Source organism: Centropristis striata, chromosome 22 (assembly GCF_030273125.1).
Source record: "Centropristis striata isolate RG_2023a ecotype Rhode Island chromosome 22, C.striata_1.0, whole genome shotgun sequence".
NCBI classification, from domain to species: domain Eukaryota; kingdom Metazoa; phylum Chordata; class Actinopteri; order Perciformes; family Serranidae; genus Centropristis; species Centropristis striata.
In genome coordinates, this window is record NC_081538.1 from 8,327,207 (window position 1) to 8,333,206 (window position 6,000).

General features: G+C 37.5%; 1 protein-coding gene across 1 annotated transcript in view; it reads right to left on the bottom strand.

Annotated features, from left to right (window-relative positions):
• Nucleotides 1-3,488, bottom strand: part of large1 (LARGE xylosyl- and glucuronyltransferase 1) — a 79,920-nt gene extending 76,432 nt beyond the window's left edge. Inside the window, exon 1 of the mRNA XM_059325785.1 lies at nucleotides 3,303-3,488. The gene's annotated coding sequence lies outside the window, so the exon portion shown is untranslated. The remainder of the gene's footprint in view (nucleotides 1-3,302) is intronic.
• Nucleotides 3,489-6,000: the final 2,512 nt, after the last annotated feature.

Below are 6,000 nucleotides of genomic sequence, written 5' to 3' on the forward strand. Positions count from 1 at the left end.
TGCAGTCAAATAGTTGTTGTGTCCTTAGTAATTGGGATTCTTAGATTGGGCTGAATGATTTTAGGAAAAGATCTAATTGCGTTTTTTCTTTTCACTATTTTCTTCAAGTCCAGCTCCAGTGCAATATTCAAAATGTATAAAATGTGTAATGATTCCTGCAGGATTTTTTTCAGCAGTGGGGGTAAAGGGTTATTTGTTCCCTGGATGGTGTGCGTGTAAATATCAACCAGCAACCAGTGCTTCTCACAGGATTTTATGAGACTATAATTATTATTATAGCAAGGCTGCTAGTTTGCATCCGTAGTCCCTAAAAAAATTTTTTTTTAAATACAAATATAAAAGACAGCAAGTACAACACACACACAACACAACACATACAGACCCAGACAGGATGTAACTATGCAATAAAAAGTAATGTTCAAGTCGTCTCAAATCCAGTTAGTGGTCACATTTTTGATGTGATTTGAGCCATTGTTTCAGATTTCCTTTAAAAGAAGAGTAAGTGGGACATTCCCTTATTGTGCCAGCTCTGAACAGCCACATTTGAAGGCAGAGTAAAAAAGCCTGCTGTCACAGAGTGGGTGGGATGCAATTATTAGACAAATGTAACTAACAAGACATATTTTTAGATGCTGCCCTAAGATGAACTTTGCAACACAGAGTAGGTCTTCCTGACTCAACTGTATGTCCAGGTAATCCATTTGTTTCATCAGGTGGAAGCAGGCAGTGTAACTTAGTCAAACCCAATCTTGAGAAACAAATGCCCTATGCCCCGTGAAAACCACATATCTTGAAATTTAGTGATTCAAATGAATAAATATTTCAAATGTTCCTTTATAGTAGGTTTGGGCGATATGGACCTAAAGTCATATTCCCATATGTTTAGGCTGAATATCGATGTAAGATATATATCCCGATATTTTTATCGCAAAGTGAGAGCAAATGTTCAGTCAAAGCCAAATATGACATGTCACAAGTTGTTTTACTGAAACTGTTTATTTAAGTGAACATAAAAACTGCATAACAGGAGTACCTTTTTTAAAGTCAAAGCTCCATAAAGGGCACATTTAAATAAAAAAATATCTTAAATAAAAAGAGCCTATGAAATAAAATAGGCCAATCTTTTTATGAAATAAATATATTTATATGAGAAAAGAATAATGAACACTACAAAATTTCCTCGGAAATTCTGAAAGGACCACAGGGGCTACTGCCGGTGTGTGTACACTATGATGAGATTCTCCAGAGATTTATAACAATTAATACTAGTAATGTTATAATACTATATTATATACAAGGAGCACACCTACAACAAGCATTCCTTTTCAAGTATTTATTTATACAGCAACCTATGCCCTTTAACCTAAAAATGTGTGTGTGTGTGTGTGTGTGTGTGTGTGTGTGTGTGTGTGTGTGTGTGTGTGTGTGAAGCATGTGTATCTGGAGGAGTGTGCGCTTATATATATATATATATATATATATATATATATATATATATATATATATATATATATAAAATGAACTATATCTATATATGTGAAATGGTCTAATTCATATCACATTTTAAAATATATTCTTTATATCGATATACATCGCCCAGCCCTACTTTATAATAAAATAAAAGTTTCTTTTCAATTTGTTACATTAGGTATTTTGAAAGCATAGGACTATAACCTCACAAAGCTGAAAACAAGGATGTCCTTAGGTCATAAGAAGTGTATGTCTTGCAGGATTTTCATTGGACAGCATAGAAATGCAATAAGAAAAACAGTGACTTTCAAGAAATAAATAGGCTATATTTAGCTGAAATAAGGTAATTATTGTACAACTGAAGATAGTTTGGTCTAGGAAAAACGGTAATTTGTGGATAAAAGGAAAAATGTACTAAAAACATAACCCATAATAACAACTGCATATGGGTCAGTGACATATAAGGGTTGGCAGGATGTCAAATGGTGTAACCACAAAAAAATGAAAAATATTAAATACTTCATCCACCTTCATTGTATTTAAGTGGACGTATACATATAATTACTTAATTTTAAAAAACATCAAAATAAAGTTTTTTTTTTTGTATTTCTACATTTACACATTTCGTCAATATTGAGCAGAAAATATTCTAAATACAACCATTTTTTCTAAAGTTTTGACAAATTATGTTAAATTTGTTATATACCACAGTGTTGCAATGTAAACGTGGATTGTATTTTTTTTCTCATTTTAGTTCACATTTATCTTCCTGTATAAAATCAGATTTTTATGGGGAAAAAATTACTGGTTACACCAACTGACACTGGGTTAGATCACGTCATTGACCCATATGGTAACATTATCTATAGTTTTCACTGAATTAAATTCGATATTGTACACTATTGCAATGTTACTAATGCATAATATTACAATTACTTGCTAAAAAAAAAGTATTATCGGGGCGGCTGTGGGTTGCCCCCCAACGGAAGGGTTGGCGGTTCGATCCCTGACCGTCGCAGCCGACATGTCGAAGTATCCTTGAGCAAGATACTGAACCCCAAATTGCTCCCGATGCTGCGTTCATAGGTGTGTGAATGAATTCCAAATGGTGGCAGGTGGCACCGTTTAGGGTCTCCTGTGCCACCAGTATGAATGTGTGTGAAAGGGTGAATGAGCGCAGTCTGTAGTGTAAAGCGCTTTGAGTGGTCGCAAAGCGACTAGAAAAGCGACATATAAGTGCAGGTCCATTTACCATTACCATTTATTACATTAAAATGTGTTGGCCTAACAATGCTAGACTGGGTCTATCATTACTACATAGCATCATTCCTATGTGACGCTACATGAGTGCTTATGTGTACAACTGTTGCCACTCACCTCGCTCTAGTTAGCTGAATATGAACCCAAGAACTGAACGGGGACCAGAATTAGCATACTTATAAAAGACAAAAGAGAAAGATTTTTCGCACTGTCTTTCTCTGATTTCTCAAAGATGACGAGACAGAGTGACAGCTGGCGAACTCAAAAGGAGGATTGACCGACCAGGTGCTGGTCCTCCTCTCTGTCCATGCTCTGCTTTCTGCAGGTTTGGGCGATAGATAGACAACCTAAACCTGCTGCGTTGCTGCCCGTATCCTCGATAAAACATACGTTTAGAGACCCAAATGGAAATTTAACCACAATGACTTTTAAGGTTATCACATAACAAGTGCAAATCAAAGAAGTTGTGCGAAAAATATCGCGGTGACACGCGGTTTAAAGCAGCTACAATGAGGCGGGTGAGGTAAGGTCGCCGTGCTAGTAAGACGTGAATAATTGCGGCTTCCACTCACCTGATGCAGAGGCTTCAAACTGCTGCTTTTACGATGCCTGAATCAAATATATCCACAATAATAAAGCCCGCGGTGTAAAACACTGGCGTCTATAGGCCAGTCATAACGGATCTTCTAGCACAAAATGAGACAGTGGTCCGCCGCTGACTTGTTCCATGTAGTTTCTTATCGGGTGTTTATCCAGCAGCAACAGCTGAGCAGCTATTTTTTTCTGAAGACTTCAATCTCAGATTGGTTTGTTGTGTCTGCAGCTTCAGTCCCCTCTCAATCTCATTTATAGCAGCGGGTCTGGATTACTGTGACCAGCAGGCAGCCATACACAGCCAGAGAGGAGAAACAGACCCGCGGCGGCCTCGGCAGCAGGGGCACGCAGTCTGGCTCGGGGCTCCGCTGAAGCTCAGCAAGTTAAAATGTCTTCATAGTGTCCAGTAGAGCGTATAGCCTTTCCACTGTGGTAGTCCAGTGTCGTCCAGATCCTGCTTGTGTCTGAGTTTTCGGCCTTAACACAGCAGCTCTTTCTTCCTGACAAGCACCCAGCGTCCAATCACAGCGCTGCATTCAGAGAGGGGACGGAGGATAAAAAGGAGTGGATCACAGCGGACTGGAGTCAGTGGGAGACCATATGACCGGGGGATTGAGGAGCTCAGCAGTCTGAGACAGGGCTGGATTAGCAGGCCATCTTGCCCTGGAGCTAAAAGTAAGCAGTGGACCCCTATAGGGCTCCTGTGCTTCCCAACTCAGTTGTGTTATATCAAATCAAATCGACTTTATTTATAGAGCCCTTTAAGACAGCGTTAGCTGATACAAAGTGCTGTACATGGCAGGACAGACCAACAATAAAAACAAAACAAGCAAAAACAACTAAAACAACGAGTCTCATGATGGGTAAAAAACAATAAATAAAAGTGGGTTTTAAAATGAATCTCAATTTTAAAAATTAGTCTTAATTTTAAAATTAATCTTAATTTTAAAGAACCACAAAGAACAAATAAAAACAAATAAAACAGAACAAAGGCTCATGTTGAGTTAAAAAGCCAGTGAATAAAATGGGTTTTAAGATTTCTTTTAAAAGCGGACAGTGAGGAGGCCTGCCTGATGTGCAAAGGTAAAATGTTCCAAAGGTTGGGAGCAGCGACAGAGAAAGCCCGGTCCCCTCTGATCTTACGCCTGGACCTCGGTTCCCTAAGGAGCAGCTCATCGGCCGACCGGCAATTATAGGTGGATTAAATGCAGTGGCGGTTCTACACAGGGGCCTCCAGGGGCCACTGCCCCTGTGAAGAAGCCCTTGGCCCCTACTGTGGCCCCTGTGTCAAATTAATAATGAAATGATCAATTTATAATGATGAATGACGGAAAAATTTGTACCTATTTTTTCTTCAAACAATATCGCATTGTACACAAAAGGAACCCAAAATGTGTATATTGTGTAGTTAAATAAAAGCAATCAAAGCTTGTGTATATTACACACACAAAAAGAAGTAATTGTGGACAAAGATGAGAAATATCGTTGTCGTACAAAAATAACCGTTCTTGTTTTTAAGTCTCATTGTTTCAATCAATGTATTTGTATCTTCCAAATATACTTAAATGAGATTTTTAAATAAGGTAAAATAAAGGTTTTGAATGCTTAAATATCATCTTTGCAGTTTTTAAATGTGCCCCTCTGATTAAACACTGGCCCCTACTTGGCCCCCACAGTGAAATTGGTCTAGAACCGCCACTGATTAAATGCAATGGACCATGTGTTTTAATCACCTGAAATATGAATGAAAATAAGACAGGGCTCCAACCACTTATTGGAGAAGGTCTGGGGCAGGGCCAGATTAACATTTTGCTGTACCCTGGGCAACAGTATTCAAGGGCCCCATCATCACGACCCCAGAATCACCATAATCTGGCAAAATACAGAATAAATTACAGTAACATACAGTTAGTATACTCAATACGTCAATAACTAACTGTCATCAAGTTAATTTTCATCTACAGATGTGCAAACGCTCATAGAACTACAAATGCACCACAATGTCCTCTTGTCAAGCCACTCACTCACATATGATGTTGTGAAAACAAAACACATCAGCATCAGTATAATCTGTCAAAATTTACCCACGACATAGATAATAATAATAGTAGTAGTAATAATAATAATAATAATACATTTTATTTGGAAGGCGCCTTTCTTGGCACTCAAGGACACCGTACAAAAAGATAGAAAAAGATAGGGAAGGAAGTGTCCTCAATTTTCACACAAAAAAATAAGTAAGAAACCACTTTCAAAGCATCCAATATTTATTTAACAACACCTATTCCCAGCAGCACAAATGTATTGAATTTGGTAGAGGCATCACAGAGGTAGACAAGACACAAACAAAAATCAAGACTCTCTTACCACACATATAAAATCCAAATTTTACAATAATAATTCACAATCCAACACTCTCCAATAAACAAACCAATACTCCACAATTCTCTGCCATGAACAAACAACTCTTCTTCCTTATATAAAATATTTCCTCATCATGTGACTAATTGGGTTAACCATTATTAGGTATTTTTGCATATTTACATAATTATAAACCATACATATTTACATCCATCCATAAATACACTATATACAATATAAACACCCATTTACAAACCTAAAACATACATGAATAAACATATTTACATAATTACACAAACTCCCCTGCTCCCACTT